The sequence below is a fragment of the Rattus norvegicus genome, chromosome 14 (genome assembly GCF_036323735.1).
Source record: "Rattus norvegicus strain BN/NHsdMcwi chromosome 14, GRCr8, whole genome shotgun sequence".
In the NCBI taxonomy this organism is placed as follows: Eukaryota; Metazoa; Chordata; class Mammalia; order Rodentia; family Muridae; genus Rattus; species Rattus norvegicus.
Window position 1 is genome coordinate 79,223,096 of NC_086032.1, and position 17,283 is coordinate 79,240,378.

General features: G+C 51.5%; 1 protein-coding gene across 5 annotated transcripts in view; it reads left to right on the forward strand.

The window, feature by feature from the left end:
- Positions 1–7,226: 7,226 nt before the first annotated feature.
- Positions 7,227–17,283, forward strand: part of Sh3tc1 (SH3 domain and tetratricopeptide repeats 1) — a 44,301-nt gene continuing 34,244 nt past the window's right edge. The window contains exons 1-3 of one of the 5 annotated variants that reach the window (XM_063273148.1): positions 7,250–7,366; positions 9,009–9,110; positions 9,688–9,886. The gene's annotated coding sequence lies outside the window, so the exon portion shown is untranslated. Of the gene's footprint in view, positions 7,367–9,008; positions 9,111–9,687; positions 9,887–17,283 lie in introns of all 5 variants that reach the window. The other 4 variants (XM_063273149.1, XM_006251126.5, XM_006251127.5 and 1 more) reach the window with 4 other exon arrangements.

The window sequence follows — 17,283 nt, forward strand, 5'->3', positions numbered from 1 at the left end:
AGAAAGAAAGAAATTGGATTCAGAAATCTCTCCTCTCTCTCTCTCTCTCTCTCTCTCTCTCTCTCTCTCTCTCTCTCTCTCTCTTCTACCTAGTGATAGGGGGTAAAGCTGGGATTGTGGAGACAATGAGTGAAGAACCCACAAAGTAGCAAAGACTGGCTACAGTCCGTGTTGTAAAATGCCACCGCACCGGTGCACTATGGCACCTGCACAGCTCTCATTCACTGAGACCACTCATCTGCTCAGCCCAGCCCCCACTGGGCTATCATACCCTGGGAACCCTGTGTGGCTCTGTACAGGGGATGAGTTTCTTCATTTACCTGACTTACTGTCTCAGCAGGCCCCAGTAGACTCCTGGTTCTCTCTCTGTTCCGACCCTCTCTTATCCCTGTCACTGGGTTCTCCGCCCCGACCCCCTCTTCATTCTGCCCCCCTCCTTATGTGGGCAAACACACTGAACCCATCCATCCTTCTACCACCCACACATCCAGCTGTTCATCCACCCAGCTACCTAACCCTTCACCCATCTGTCCATCTGCCCTCTCACCCAACATCCATCCATCCAGACTTCCACCGCCCAGCTACCCATCCGCCATCTATCTACCCACCCATCTACCATCTGATTACCCTCCCACACACCCATGTATGCATCCACACACCCACTGTGCCCCTTTCCACCGCCCACCCACTGCTCCATCTGTATATGTCGGTTGGTTTCTCTGGGGAGCCCAGATGAACACCTCCTCAGCTTCCAGGTGCCCCCGCTTAGACCCAGACTGATCATGGCCTGCTCCCCGCTCATCCTAGCACCCACACCTCATCCTAGCACTGGCTGCCACTTTTGTCCCCCTGACATCTGAGAATTTATTTTGGCACAGTTCTAGGTCCCACTTCCAGCTCCTCTCTCTGGACCTGCTCCTGCTTTGGCCTGGACCAAGCCCTATTGACTCTGGATGGCCACAGTCACCTCCTCTTGGTCTCTTTGCTCCTGGTCTCCCATCCCTCCAAACAGAAATCCAAAGGCATCTGTTAACAATACATATCAGCCTCCCTGACAAAGGCCCCCACCTGCCTCTTCCTTGCCATGCACGTGACTCCTGCTTGGTGCTCAGGGGTCAGCCCAGCTGTTGCCTCCTTCAACCTGAGTATCAGAGTTGGGTGATCTCCTGGGTTCCCACATATCCTGGAGCTTCCTTTTCAGACTGTCATGCTGCCATGCTCTGGCAATGCTCAAGTTGAGTTAGGAACAGAGTCAGGGAACCAGGCAGGAGACTGGCTCATTTGCCTTTTTAACTCCAGGGACAAAATACTAATACCCCAACTCGTTCTAAAGAGCACTTGTCGAGTCCTCTCAGGAAAAGCTTTCTGTCAAAAGATCTGAAGAGCCACAGTAAGAACATTCGGGTTAAGAATTGGCGTGGAAAGAAGAGTGATGCTGCTCCCAGCCTTGCTCGGTGACTGTGGTCGAGCTCTGAGCCCATGTGGTGCCAGGGGTGGAGGCACAGTGGAGGAACAGCCAAGCACAGCCCCAGCCCCATCTCGGCACGCATCTCAGGCAGAGGGGTCACTCTCAGCCACGCCAGTATTTGTGTCCATAGGGTTAAGACCATTGCTTTGGGGCTCATACTTCCCACTTCCCACCCAAGACTTATGGAAACTGCTTCAGGAGGTCCAGATGGGAAAGCCAGCCCGGCTTCACCCACAGCCACAATCTGTGCATGTATGTTTCATGGGGGCTCCTTCTAGTCATTCTTCCTTCCCTTTCTTCCCTTTATGCTGCTGGACACAGATGTTTGGGTTTACTGTAGACCCCCAAAGCATCTCTCTCTCTCTCTCTCTCTCTCTCTCTCTCTCTCTCTCTCTCTCTCTCTCTGTGTGTGTGTGTGTGTGTGTGTGTGTGTGTGCGTGTGTCTGTGTGTGTGTCAGTATTGGATCCCCTCTGGAGCTGGACTTACAGGCAGTTGTGAGCTGATCAGCATGGGCTCTGGGACCCAAACTCAGATCCTTTTCTAAATGAGATAAGTGCTCTGACCAGCCCCTCTATGCACAGTTTTTAACAGCATGCGTAGAATACAGGAAGCAGCATTTTAATATGTATAAAAATATATACATTAAAGCTGAATTAACACACAATTTTACAGAGATAAATATGTGATGTCTGCCATTTCCAGGGATACTACTGATTGAAGTTTCTCTGTTCGGCAAAACCAGCATGTTTATTTCCTATACTGCCCCCTGGTGGGAGAGTGTACCACTGCAACCTGCTGTCTAGGTCTCCCAGCTGGCCCCGTCAACCTCCGAGCCAGTATTTCTTCCACTGTCAAACAGCACCCAGTCCTCTGCCCTCCAGCTACAGAGGAACAGAATGGAGGGGACAGTTTCCTGCTGGGTTACTTCCCAGTTCTGAGGTCTTGGTGCCTAGGTGTTCCTAGCCTGTGAACATCGTGTGCACAGGCTCAGGATGGGGTGGGAACTTCCTTAGTGTCTTCTTGTCTCCTGACTGGTTACCTAGTTTCCTCACTCCCGTTTCCCCTGTTTATGGTGGTGCCCCACCTGAAACACAGTTCAGGGTTCAGCAGTGTACCAACCCCACGTCTAGTTCAAATGATTCTGGACGGTTACAGCATGGGCCCAGTCCGTGAAGAGAGCACTTAACATCAACCAGCACCCAGCATCCCTTAGACACAGGATTCTAACCAGGAGGCCGTAGGATCCAAACCAGGCAGCCGGGAGGCCAGCTACCTGAGGAAAAGTGTCTCTTACCTTCAAGGCGTTTCCAATGGTGCCCTCCCTGGTCAGGATATATAGGAGTAGGAGGTGCATACCTGTGACAACCATGGCCATAGTTGTCCCTTCATGGGAAATCAGTCTGAGAAGAAAGTCACACCCAGAGAGTCTTGGAAGAGTGATCCCAGAGCCCCTAGATCAAGCCAGTCCTGAGACCTACATCTGGATTTCTAGGGTCAGAGCCAACGTCCAATTTTTTAAAAATTCCCACAGAGCCCCCACAAACTTCCCTTCACTGCTAATACACTAACATTGTCCATGCAGCTGTGGGAGGACAGGCTCCCATTTTGCAGCAAAGAAGGTGTGACCTTTTGATCCAAACCAGGGTATCCATTGTCCTTCCATCTGCCCCATCTCTGGGAAGCTACAGCTATTAGCCCAAGGACCACATTGGGATCAGGCCCCTGGGCCAGACGCCTCTGGTGGGACGGTGACAGGAGTTTTGGGACCTTTGGGCCTGGATGGACGTAACAGAAATGAACCAAGTGTGATAGGATACAGGCTCGAGGAGGCTACAGCCTGCCAGCCAAGGGCTTGGCCATCCGCATGGGTTCATCAGGCTTCTCTCTGGACCAAGATTCTAGGCTTTGGGGTTTTAGGTGCTCAGTGGCAGGTGGCAGAGACTGTAGGACTTTCATGGCTCACCCTTTTTTTTGGGACTTAAAAAGCCTAGGGATAACCAGCTTCAGCAGTCAGCAAACTGACTTCTAACTGACACTTCAGGTCCCCAGAAAGTCACCAAAGCAACTGCTAACATGGCCCATAGTCAGAGGTGCCACCCATAGCAAACTATGGGACACTTAGATGGCTAGCTGTGTGGCCCAGCAGGTAATATGAAGGGGCTTGCTTGGATGGCCGCAGCCATTTTTTTTTATGCGTAGCACATGTACTGAGCCAGAAGGCCATGCTCAGAGTCCTGAACTCAGGGCCCTTGTCACTGTCACTTAAAGTGATCTGCTCAGAGAATCTGTGCTGCTGTTCCTATAGCTGGACCCTGGTTCTGATGATGTATCGTAATGCTTTCACCAGAGGACAGAGGGGAGAGAGACACAGCAATAGAAAGAGCAGGGACTGGGGTTGGGGATTTAGCTCAGTGGTAGAGCGCTTGCCTAGCAAGCACAAGGCCCTGGGTTCAGTCCCCAGCTCCGAAAAAAAGAAAAAAGAAAAAAAAAAGAAAGAAAAGAAAGAGCAGGGACAGACAGGGACTTGAAGACCAATAACCCATCACTGACCCTATTTCCTGTCCCCTTTGCACAGGTGAATAAATAATTGGGCCAAGGGAGGGAACTTCCACAGTCACATGACTGTGAGTGACAGCACTGAGACCCAATAGCCCGGTCCATCCACCACACTCTGCAGTTACACAGTAAAAATGGAATTTTCTTTGCTAGACTGTTCTGGATTCTAGAATGTTCTAGACAGCAAAGTGTTAGAGTTTCTTGGCAGAAGGGTACCTCAGCAGATCAAGGCCGAGGAATGCCTCAAAGATCACATCATGCAGCAGACATCATGCAAGAGATTTATTTGGGGGGACTTCTCTAGGGGGGGGGACCCAAGAGAAAAAGACAGGTGGGAGGTGGTGGCAGTGCTTTATGAAGGGCATGCAACACGTGGAAATGTGCAGAATTTGGTGGCTGGTGGTGCTGAGTCACTGAAGGCAGATTTGGGGTTAACCTGGTTCTGGAATGTGGGTAGTTCTAGCACAATACCTTTTGCCAAAGGTATGGTCTGCCTAACCACTTTATAGGGAACCTGCTTCCTTCTAAAAAACTGCTCTCCACAGCTGCTTAACTGGTCATTCTGCTTCACATCCAGTAGTGACTCCAACCACTCCTGTCTAGGACAGAGGTGTCTGCGCAGCCCTTCGGAGGCCAAGGCTAGGAGCAGAGATAGAAGCTAGCTAAAACAGGGACTCTGGAGGGCCAGGCCTAAGGGAAGGGAGTCACCGTTCCACTGCAAGTTACAATGAGCCCTGCCTCTCTCCGGTTTCTTGCCCCACCTAGCCTGTAACTTGGCTTCCTGGGTCACACAAGTGGCATCCAGGAGCCGTTGTATGACCCAAGAAAGTCTCCTAATCCCCCACAACCTATCTCCCCACTCCTTGGAAGGATTTGGCCTTTCAGGGCAGTTGAGGGTAAGGTAGGTAACAGGCCAGAGTTGGGGAACTGCAAGGCCTTGACAGAAAACTCCTTAGAGACAGAGATGCAGCCTTCAAATGGAGGGATTGATTGATTGATTGATTGATTGATTGCATCAGGGCAGTGTAGGACTCCTTGAGAGACTAGACTGGGAAAAGCAAAAATCCAGCAGGCCTCAGGCAGCAGACTGGGAAACAGGCCTGACCCATCTCAGTCAGAGATACTCAGACTCAGAGAGGACAGCCAGAACTCTGGAATATGAGAAGGGGCATGGTTCATGGCTTGCCCCTCTGCTGTGCCTCTCAACACACAGTGGCCTGGGGACAAGGAAAGGGGCACTATACAGGATGCTGTGACAATTCAGAGGGCAAGGAGGGCACCTGCTTTAGTGCCAGAAGTTCCATAGGGCTCCGGCAGAAGGATATGTTAGGGCCAGTCCCTCCCACTCTACAGAGCAGAACCTAAACTCAGAGAGGCATGTGTCATCTGCCATGGAGCTGGGAGCAAAGGTGTGGACTGCTGATGAGGCTGGGCCCTGTGAGGGGACCGGTCAGGTCAGGGAGGCAGAGGACTGGGCCTCCAAGCAGAAACATGCTTCACGATCCTACCCTTCAGAGTCCTGTGAAGTCAAAGCCACGAGGACTGCTCTGTTGCAGTCCCCACCCCTATTTCGGGCCTTCCGGGAAGGCATTTCTTCCTGCAATTCCACTGCTCCAGCCAATCTGTGAGCCCGGAAAAGGGACAGCTTTGAAGACCTTGTTGGTCAGGAGACACCCAAACTGAAGGCACAAGGGAAACACCCAACAAGGTGCCTGGTGATGCAAAGCCTTGGAGAGGGGGAGAGCAGGTTGGACTAAGCTTTTCTAAGGTTCCAGGCTGGACCACTGTGCTAATGAAAGTGTGCACTCCAGGGTCACCAGTTCCTGTCAGCCTCACTAGAGGGAGAGGATGATTCCTAAGTCACCTAGGTTCAGCCATATGTGTCTGTGCAGAGGTGTCAGCCAGCAGCACAGCAGTCTGGGTAAGGGTTAAGTGTGAGAGAAGTCTCTAGGGTTGCACTGCAGAGCTGGACTGCTGATGGCTAGGGTTGGCAGAATCCCAGGTCCTGGAGCAGCTTTGGAACTGTGGGCACACACAGAGTGCAGCAGGGAGGAAGGCAAGCCCTGTCCAGAGGGACGGTGAAAGGGGCCGCTGAGTGCATGGTATCCATACAGATCTGAGGGCAAGTCTCATGTAGATCCTAGATAAAGGCAAAGAGATCACCACACGGCTGGAATCGCATTGGTTTGTTAGTCCATTCACACAGGTGAGGAAGACTGAGTGGCCAGCTGCATCAGGTGTTTCCTGCCTCCCTGGGAAGCTGCCCCCCCCCCCCCGCCAACCCCCATACAAACAACAATAAGAAGAGAGTTAGAATCCGAAGGATGACTGATAAAAAAACACAGGGGTAGGAGCTGTATGCAAGCTTGTGCACACCCAAGTTTGTGCACACCCACAGGAGGGCAAATCTCTGGCTTTTACTAATGCATTTACTCCCCCATGCTGGGGTTCCTTGGGTTCTTCTGTTCCAAACAGGAAAAAAGGGGATGCAGAGAATGGTTGAGAAACATCCTTGGCGGTGGCACCCAGCCAGCCTGGAGGCAGCAGCCCCACCCTGGTGGCTAGGGAATCCTAGGGGGCAGGGATGCCCTGTGATGGTGACAGCCACGGTGATGGTCACCTGCTGATTCTCCACCATGGGCAGGAGTGTTGTTTAGAGCAGTGACTCAAAGACTCACCTGATGACAAGGATCCTTTAGCAACTTCTTAAAAAAGAATTCTAATTTGTCACTTTCACAGAGCAAGTGTAGGGCCCAGGATCTAACTTTAGGGACTTCCATGTTTGGGAATAGTTTCTCTGCACCCCACTTGGGAGATCTGCCCACCTTTGCTGTTGCTTTGCTGGCGCTACACGGGGCCTTGGAGCTGTTCAGTAAGTGCTCAATCAGGGCTTGCTAAACTCCCAAGTCTGTCTTCTGAGCTCCAGCTTTAATCACTAGGCATGAGAGTGGCTGAGCTGCCTGCAGCCTAGAACAGCCATTCCTCCGGTACCTGTCCCAACTGCCTGTCTATTCTCTAACGTACAGGCCCCTCTCGTATCCCAAAACCTTGGGAAGAGCTCTTAAACTGCTGCTCCGCACCCACCAGGGGAATGCTGACCAGGAGCTGACATTCTTCTCATGGCTGATAAGGAGGAGGAAGGTCAGGAGGAGGCTGGCCCCTTCCCAGCAGGGCGGGCCCAGTCTGCCTATGACTCAGGTTGTCTGATTGGAGCCCAGTGGCCTGGGCAGGGCCTGCTCTGCTGCCTCCTGGGGCCTGAGACATTTACCCAGTGAAGGTAAAGGAGGCCCGGAGGGCCCCTACCCACCTTTCTCCTTAGCAGCAGCTGCTCTACTGGCAAGGTAAGTCCTGCTGGGTTTGATCCAGGAGAGACCTACAATCTGCTCACCTGTGAGAGCAGGTGAGGACTAGAGAGGCTGAGCTTGGGATGGGGAGCCTTTGAACCGGTCTGATCTGGAGCAGCAGAGAGGAGAGGTTTCAGGTGGCTGTGGTCAAGGAAAGGGGCCCTGGTATCTCTCAGTCTGAAAAGTGAGTGGAACCAGGCCCTGGCAAGGCTGACAGGAGGTATGAAGTGGAGGGTGTGGTCTCCCCACTATCCTAAGAGCCGGACTGGGTCCGGTGCCTTGTGGAATGGTGAAGTCCTAGAGGCAGCTGGTGCTATCTTCTGGCCTCAGTCCCAGGCTGATGTCCTCATCTCACACTTGCTGTCTGAGTGAGTGTCTTTGGGCAACTCTACTCCTCTGAACTTCATTGTCCTCCTCTGTATGCTGGGGTGTACTGTTGGCTGCCCAGAGCAGCGTCTGCATGTGGCTAGTGACCACAGTACTAGACACCCTGTGGACACAGCAGGAGTCCTGGGCTGGGGTCTGAGGGCGGGATGCTGACCGCCTTTATATGTTTCCCCCACCTGCTGGACACCAGCACCAAACATGGGGATCTTGTGCTTTGCTCTCAAACTCTGCACTTTCAACCCAGCACAGCCCTCTCCTCCCAGGGGCTGAAATTCCTGCCAACTGCCAGCCCCTGGGGACAGTAGGACAGTGATCAGAAGGGGTCTGACACCCTCCCCCATCTCACCTCTCCAAGCCAGGACACAAGAGTACTCCTGCTGAGTGAATCTTTTAGCCCTTGGAATTTAAGGCTTGCCAGGGCTGGTGAGTGTGTGGACTTTGTACAGAAGCTGAGGAGGCCAGTGAGGCCCTAGAGAAAGGGGGTAGGCCTCCTGAGAATCTGTTTGTCTGTGAGTGTCCTAAGTCCAGGTATGTGTCCTCTCTTCCCGCCCGGAGGACTGGAGCATGTGTGGTCTGTGTGCATTTTGTAGTAGCAGCCTGACCTCAACAGAACTTTGTCCATAGTGAAGGGTGGGTCTCTGTCCTCCAGAAACCCAGCAGAGCGGAAGCTCACAATTACACAAATTTGGAACAGGGTACTATTTCAAAAGCCTGCCTCAGTTTCCCTGATGCTTCAGGACAGTAGGAGAGTTCTAGGCTTTGCCCCAAGCTTCTGTGGTTAGCAGCATGAAGTGTGACCCAGAGCCATGTCCAGGAGGGCTGGCCTGTGACCCTGAGGAGGTCCTTCAGATCCCATCCAGAGTGGCTATCCCCAGGCTTCGGTCATTTTCCCTCCAAATGCCTGCTCCTGACTGAGACTCATATAGACTTCAGTATTTAGAATATGTCAGACAAAGGCAGGATAGGGAGTCCCTGTCCCCTGTTGTTGGTGTCTCCTGTCATGCAGGATCGTGCAGGGATGTCATTATTCCTATTGTGATAAACTCCAGGACTAAAAGTCACTCCTGGAGGAAAGGCATTACTTCATCTTCCAGCTGTAGTCACCTATCATTCAGGGGAGCCCAGGCAGGAACCTGGAAGCAGGAACTGAGGCAGAGGCCATGGGGAAATGGTGCTTTCTCTCTCTCTCTCTCTCTCTCTCTCTCTCTCTCTCTCTCTCTCTTTCTTTCTTTCTATTTTTTTTTTGAGACAGGGTCTCCCTGTGCTGCTGTCCTGGAACTCACTATGTAGACCTAGCTGGACTTGAACTCGCAGAGATCTGCCTGCCTCTACTTCCTGAGTGATGGGATTAAAGGTATACACTACCCTGACTTACCAGTTTGCTCTCTTAAATACCCCAGGATCACCTGCCAAGACCTGGTACCACTCCCATCTATCACTGATCAGAACAAGGTCCTGCAGAGTTGCCAATCTTATGGAGGCATTGTCTCAAATGACAAAACAGCGACCAACCCAATGGGTCATCCACTCAGGATCTAGTGCAGATGTTAATTCACCTGGAGGCCTCTCCTCATTCAAATCCCCAAATGTCCTATTCTATCCCGGGAGCCCCCTCCCCCTTCCAGCTCTGACAAGGTCCACCATGCATGTCCTGGGGTGCCCCCTATCCTCCTGATTCGTGTGTCCACTGAGGTTCACTCTTTGTGCTGTGCTGAGAATACCACAGTGCCTGCCACCCTCACCGCCACGATGTCATTAGATGGTTTCATTCCAAAGTCCCCTGAGTTCCCCTGTGACAGATAGCTCCTTTGCTGGCCCCACGCTCTGCTGCCTGGGTTGGTCTCCTCCGTGCAGAGGAGAGGAGTGTGCTGGGGTGTCCAGGTGGCAGGAGACTGTTCTTGCCTCACTTCTTGTCTGATGTGTCTCCACAGCATACCTCGTGGGCGCACAGAGAAAGTCGTGGTTCTTTATCACTGCACTTGCTATGCCGTGCGGAAGGGAGTGTGACTTATCTGACACCCAGGCTATGTCCAAGGTGCCCGTGTTGTCAACAGCTGGCTTGGCGCCTGTCCCCATACCAGAGGCAGCAAACTGAAAATGAGTACCCAGGAATGAGGCTGCTGGTCAAAGGTGAATGCAATTGTGATTGCAAGTATTGGTGACCTGGTGGCACTCTGATCTTGGCTGCCGGCCAAAGATGTAGTGACTGCCGTCAGTGTTGATAATCTAGCCTCTGAGAGAACTACAGGAGGTCTTGGGCTCAGTCAACATCACGTCATGTTTTAAGGTAGTAGACAGGAATGGGGAAGCCAGTCCCCTTTGATGACAATCGCTCTGATGTAGGTATCTGGGGGAATCTGTTACCTACTCAGTTTCTTGTCTCCACTGTGGGCCATGGAACCTCGGGAGTAAAAGAGGGCTGGAGCTGCCATTGCAGATGTTTCTCACCACCGCGTCTGCTCATCTCCACCTCGCTCCTCTGTCAAGTCCACTCAGTACTTGTCCACCGTGAGACTCACATTGCCCAGCACTCTGATGCCACCCACCCTACAAGACCCTGCTCAAGCATCTCTGAATAGAATCCTAAGAGCCTTTCCTGACTGCCAAGCGGAGTGGTGTACCCGCTTGTCCCCTCCCCGCCTTCTGTGTTCCACATACACAACAGGATTTGTCTGGGTTTGTGGGATTGGGCAGTAGGTTCCCAGGACTCTGCTTTTGGCCCCTTGCTGGCCAAGGGTCTGTGAGATAAGGCTGCTCTGATCCCCTCTGCTTTGTCCTGGGGAGCTCCCTATGTGTGCTGAGCTTAGGGAATGATTGTCAGGTCTCTTGCTGTGTGGTAGGGGAGCAACAAACATTTGTGGAATGTGTTAGGTAGCTGGCCCCTCGTGCACTTCATTTACTTAGTGTCTTTGTTACTTCTCTATTGTTGTGGAGAGACATCTGAGCAGGGCAAATGAAAGCATTTAATTGGGGGCTTGCCTACAGTGTCAGAGGTTAGTCAATGCAATCACAGCAGGGAGCACGAGGGCAGGCAGATAGGCAGGCAGGCAGGCAGGCAGGCAGGCAGGCAGGCAGGCAGGGCATTGGAGCAGTAGCTGAGAGCTCACACCCTGATCCACAGGCAGGAGGCAGAGAGAGCTTGACTCTGGGCGCTGCTGTGGGCCTTTGAAACCTCAAAGACCACCCCCACTTGGCACACCTCCTTCAAGGCCACACCTCCTAATCCTTCCTAAAAAGTCCACCAACTAGGAACCAAATATTCAAATATATAAGCCTATGGCCAAGAGGTAGCGGAGCAGGCCTTTCCCAGCAGTGGGAGGCAGAGGCAGATGGAATTCAGGCCAGTCTGGTCTACAGAGTGAGTTCAGAAGACAGTGGACAGTGAAGGTTACACAGGGAAATCCTGTCTCAAAAAACCCAAAACAACAACAACAACAACGACAAAACAACCAAACCAAACCAAAACCAAAAATCAAAAATATAAGCCTGTAGAGACCATTCTTATTCAAAGCACCACACGTAGCTAGCCAGCCTTGTTAATACCAGGTTGGATTCAGGGACATTATCTCACACCTTGTGTATTGGTCAGGGTTCTTTAGAGGAACAGAAATGATAAAATGAATATAACTTTTAAATATATAATATGCATATGTAAGGGGACTCTATTAGACTGGTGTACAATTTGTGCCCTAGTCATTCCTACAACATCTGGAAGTATTTTTTCAGGCCACATGGCTGGATGTTTCAATTCGTCTTCAGTATAAGCTGGAGTCGTTCTGATGCCAGTGAAGGAGTGAGCTTGTCAGAGAGAGTAAGAGCAAGCAGGCAAAGAGGACATGCTTCTTCCTTCCATGTGGCTGAAGGTGTGGCTGAGATTAAAGGTGGATCTTCCCACCTCAGAAGATCCGGATTAAAAATGGATCTTTCCATTCCAAGTGATTTTTAATTAAGAAAAAAAAAGAAATCCCGGGGCTAGAGAGATGACTCCACAGTTAAGGGCATGGACTTCCAGAGTTCCTGAGTTCAATTCCCAACAACCACATGGTGGCTTATAACTATCTGTAATGGGATCTCATGCCTTCTTCTGGTGTTCATGAAGACAGAACACTCATGTATATAAACTACACAAATAAATAAACCTTAAAAAAGAAAAGAAAAGAAGAATCTCTCATGGGTTTACCTAGCCACATGGGCTTCAGTTAATTCCAGATGGAGTCTCTCTGACAACCGAGAACAGATATTAAACCCTGGGTTCTCATCCAATGTTGCTTCATTTTCTTGCTCAAATTGCTCTAGCCAAATCCACTGGGTCCTCTTTCAGTTAGGGCCTGCATCCTCTTTACATAGTCATATCACAGTGGGTACCTGTTGAGACACCAATCATTCATTCACTTATCTGTCTATCTGTCTGTCCTTCCACTCACCCATCCATTCTTCTACATATCTTTCTATCTATCTAGCTGCCTATCCATTTATCTATCTACTCATGGTTGATTGATCAGTCCAGCAATTGTACCCTCTGATTCCGGGCACCACCAGCTACTCCACGTCCATCTGTATATCTCCTACCCTTCCAGAAAATGTATTCAGGCACATTTCTTAAGCCACAGCTATCTGGGCACCCCACCTCCAGCCCAAGATCCACCCATCTACAGCCAAGATTCAGTCACTTGATGCCCCAGCCTACTGCCTGCCCTGTGCCAGCCCTGGGGGTGGAGCTATTCTGTCTGTCTGTCTCCCATGGTAGTCATTGCCACTTGACTGTGAGCACCATTGGGTGGTCCAGGCTATGTGGCTCAGCCACATCTCTGATGCTTAGCACTGGTCCATCTCCTCTACTCTTGCCCCTGCAGAAATGTCTTGACAGTACTCATGTTGACATTCTTCGTGGTCCCCTCCTTCATGCCTAGAGGTGCTGAGCCCAGGCAGACCTGGAGGCTGAGTTTGAAGTAGCTACCCAGAAGACTAACCTGAGCCATTAACCCCAGAATCTGTTCTTTCCCAGTCACCTCTGAGGAGAGCTGTGTGCGGGGTGAATAGTGGGAGATCGATGCCACCAGGTTGTCTGTAGTGTATGAATAGTGCTTAACAGAGGTAATGCCCCCTCCTTGTGGCAGATGAGAGAAGACCCCACAGTACACAGCTGGCCTGGCATCAAAGCAGTCATCCCTCTAACCACTCCCCCATTACATCACTTGGGAAACATCACAGCTGGGCTCCTAGGTTGTGAAGGGTGCAGGTGTGCCCATCACATTGAGGTTAGCTGCTCAGACCATGCAGCGGTGACCTGCTGGCAGATGCTATTCAGTCTTTGTCTCTCTAGCACCATACCTCACAGGAGGCAAGAAAGAACATAGGAGCTAAGTAATCCCCTCCCAGGCAGCTGTCACCAGAGCAGGACCAAAGGAGGACAGGGTACATGAAGTTTGCTTGGTTGGAGAGACCAGGCAGAGACCTCTGGCATCCACAGCTGACACTGGGCTCATGACTGAAGCAAAGGCAGCTTGAGGTGTGTGTCTAGCAGTACATCGACAGGGTGCCCAGCACTTGAGACTTGGCTAGGAGTGGAGAAATGAGAAGTGGCTGAGAGTAAGTTGGGCTGTGCCTTCATAACAACCAGAGGTTTTGCATGGCTATTACCTCTACACCCCATTAAGCCCGAGGCTTCAGAAATCCTCACCTTAGAGGGCAATGATGTGGCCTAGGGGGCCTCAGTTTCCAGAAAGCGGTCTTAGCTGATACAACTTTGTTCCTCACGCAGGTACAGGGGAAGTGTGTGTTTGGACTGGTTAATGTTTGCATAAGCCATGGTCAAAATCATCCCAGGGATGACTGGGCTCTAGGAAATGCCAGGAATTCCAAGCAAGGCCTGCACCATGATTCAGGTACATGGGGGCTCTAGGAAGTGAGAACCCATCAGGCTCAGGACCTGGTGTCTGTCCTGGCATTGTATCTACTAGCTGGGACAAGACTTCCCTAAGCTTTCTGGGAAAGTGGCAGCCGTGAAGCACCCGCAAGGTCCCAGTCTAGAACTTTTTGTTCTTGTTGGTTAACTAGATTTTTTGTTTTTCAAAACAAAGTTTCTCTGTGTACCCCTGGCTGTTCTGGAACTCGGCTCTGTAGACCAGGCTGTCCTCAAAATCAGAGATCCACCTGCCTCTGCCTCTGCCTCTCGAGTTCTGGGATTAAAGGCTGTGCCACCACTGTCTGGACAGTCTAGAACTCTCCACTCTCACTCCTCTGTGTACTCAGGAGCCATAGGCCACACTGTCTAAGGACCTGGCCCTTCCCAGCTCTGTGACCTTATCCTGTGAGACTTCTACTCTTCACTGCTGCTGTTTTCCTGTGCTGCCAGGCTGGCTGGGACTATGGCTGTGGCACGGCAACCTGGACACTGAGAAGAAGAGCTCCAAAGCCATCTTCTTTCCTGTATACTCATCTCCCTCTCTGAGGTGTAAGGACCCTCACCCTTCCTATGACTGCCTCACCCCAAGATAGAGAGCATTGTTGAAGGGGCTCATTGTCACACACATGGGACCTAGCCTATTGCTGCCCTACAGTGTCACACATGTGGGACCTAGCCTACTCCCGCTCATCTAAGGGAGAGAGGTGATTGTGGACTTGCTAAGTTGCAGGCTAAAGGGTGATGGTGCTACTGACAATACTGGACCTCACTGGCCAGTGTCACTACCCAGGCAGAGGCCGTCCTTTCCTAGGAGCAGGTGTCTTTGGTCTGGCAGTGGCATGGGAACTGCTTCCTGTGAATCTCAGTGTGGGTGGCCTGTCTGTCTGCCCATCTGGCCTGAGTAGTTTTCAGTTGCCTGAGAGCCCATTTCCCCCTTCCCTTGTTTTGCAAAGAGCAGCTCCTGAAATCCAGGGATGGCTCTAGTGGCCAGAGCCACAAGAACAGATCCGCACCCGTTGGGCAGACAGGGTTCTGGAGCTGTCCATGTGCGCACACACAGCAGCTGCTCACCAGCACCAGAGTTTTGCTGGCCCAGCTAGTGGCGTATAAGCACACATGGAGGAACGGATTCATAGGTGTGCAGAGGATGCCAGCCAGGACGCTCCAGACCCACAAGCCCATTCTTCAGGGTAAGGGTTGGGGTCAGGGATGAGCTTGCCTTAAAGGTGTGGTTGGAGTCTGCCGTTCTGTTGAGATACCGGACATTCTGCTGAGGTACAAATGGGTTTCAGGGCTAGGCAGTCTTGGCATTGAGGGTCAGGCGAGGCTGCATCTCCAAAGCTATACCTGCAAATAGGAAGGGCTGATCTCTAAGAATCCCCCTTGAAATGAAAACACATCAAAAGCCTTTCTTCCTGTGTGAGGGGCTTAGGGTGGCTCTCTCCACAAGCCGCTTTCCCCATGTGCTACCTGTCACCCAACCATCTCCATTTGGAGCCCCGTGAGAGAACCAATGGTTTACTGTCTCTCTCCTCGGTGTGACTGCTTCCCACCCCCACGTGGAGCAGAGAAGGTCTGTATTCCTGAATCCTCCTCAAGTCAGCTGCTCCCAGCATCTCTTTAGCATCCAACCCATATCTTCTCTGGCATTTGCCCCGCATTGAGCCTTTGCATGCTCAGTCTGTCACACGGGCCTCTCTTGAGTGAGCCACTGGTATTCAGGCCAGTGTGACCGAAGCTGCCTCTAGGACTCAGTGGACAGAGCACACTCACAGGCCAGACCTGGTCCCCTGCTGTGTAAAGTGGTGGTGGATAGTGCCCCTGCCTACCTTGGCCATTTCTCTGATGCCCAGTGATGATGGCAGAGTCACATCAGACCTGGGTGGTCAGCAAAGCTAATTGCATTTCTTCTCTGAGTCTTAAAGTATGCTTGTCTTCATGCTCTAGAATGACCTTAAGGCTCTGCTGGAGGCCTCTGCTCTCCTGAGCTCAACATTTGGAGTCCATTGCAGATTATCTGCAGGGCGGGGTACTTAGCCTCACCTAGCTGCCTGTGTTAGGGAGTGAGTGACTACAAGAGGCTCAGCCCTTTGGCATGCAGCTAGGCCTAAGTGGGTTTCCTTTTTCTTTCTGTTTTGTTTTTAGAGACAGCATTTCTCAGTGTAACCAGCCCTGGCTATCTTGGACTCACTTTGTAGACCAGGCTGGCTTTGAATTCACAGAGATCCACCTGCCTTTCACCCAAGTCCTGGGATTAAAAGCATGAGCCACCACGCATGGCTTAAATGTTTTTTTCCGAGTTCATCTGTCCTATGGGAGAGTCCTCAAAATCCATTGTTGTCAACTTTCCCTCCGGAAGTTGGCCTAGAATCGTCCATTTTCACAAAGTCCTATCTCTGTTGTCTTCCTGGTCTTCCCCCGGAGGTCTTCCATCACTGTCAAGTCAGTCATGGCATCCTGGTGTCAGTCGGTTCAGTGGGCTATCACAACTTTGGGTTTTCAAGCCATTGCTGAGTCTTGGTGGGCAGGATGTGGGCTCTCCCATAGGTAGGAGAGAAGTTCCAATGGCATACTTGTCCCCAAGGAGACTTTTGAGTGTGCCGCACAGGGGATGCCATCCAGAGGGATGCAATCAGAGTTTCAGAGTATGTTTGGGGAGAACAAGAGCACTGAGTACCAGCTCAGAGCCTACAGTCTACTGAGGGAGCCAGGCCCAGAACCTTTCTTTGTTCCTGTTGTGGTGTTGTAGCATCTCAGTCTCCCAGGGATGGCTCTACCCCACGTCTCAGATGCATCCTGCTCTTGTACCTTACAACCATGGGGATAGTCCACAACAGTAGCTGTGCTCCTGGCTTCATTCAGTGCGAACCTCTGGCCTCATTGGCCTAGATCTTGAACAGCCTGAAAGACAGGCAAGGAGCGCCTACCTCAGAAGGCTGGCTTCTGTCAGGGAGTCCTCCTCGGGGATAGTGTGCATATAACTCCATGTAGTTTCCTTTCCTGGAGCAGGTGAGTAAGGAGAAGTAGGGCAGGGTGAGGAGCAACTGGCCATTGGTCACTTGAGTGCCTAATGAATCTTGATAGGACCTGTGAACTTATATGATGAGGAGGGGCAGACAAGGGGAATGGGGCCACTTGGTGCCATTTTTCTTGGTGCTCAAAATATGAGTTGGAGATAATCTGGAGCCCTTACCTTCCAGGGTAGGACCTGAATCTTGGAGTTCCTAGGAATAGAGCCTGCTGTCTCTGTCTAGACACAGACACCAAAGAATGAGGGGATCAGGGAACGAGGACCCTGGTATCAGAGCTGGCCTGAGTTGGAGGACCCTGGGAATACATCTCTCTAAGTCTGTTTGATATCAAACCTTCTGGGCACACCAGGATGACAGTTTCATTGGGCTGTCAGGAAGCCCCATGACAGCAAAAGGATTAGCATCGTAGCAATGACAACTTGAACATACTACAGCCCTGTCAGAGGTCAAAACTATGAGAGCTAAACTCTATCTTTTGCAGAGGGGAAACTGAGGCTCAGGACAGTGACAGGTCTTTGCAGAAGGATTTCAAGGGAGTCAGGCTGGGGTTTGGGTGGCCCTCTGAAAGTCAGAGTCATGTGGTCTCTGCT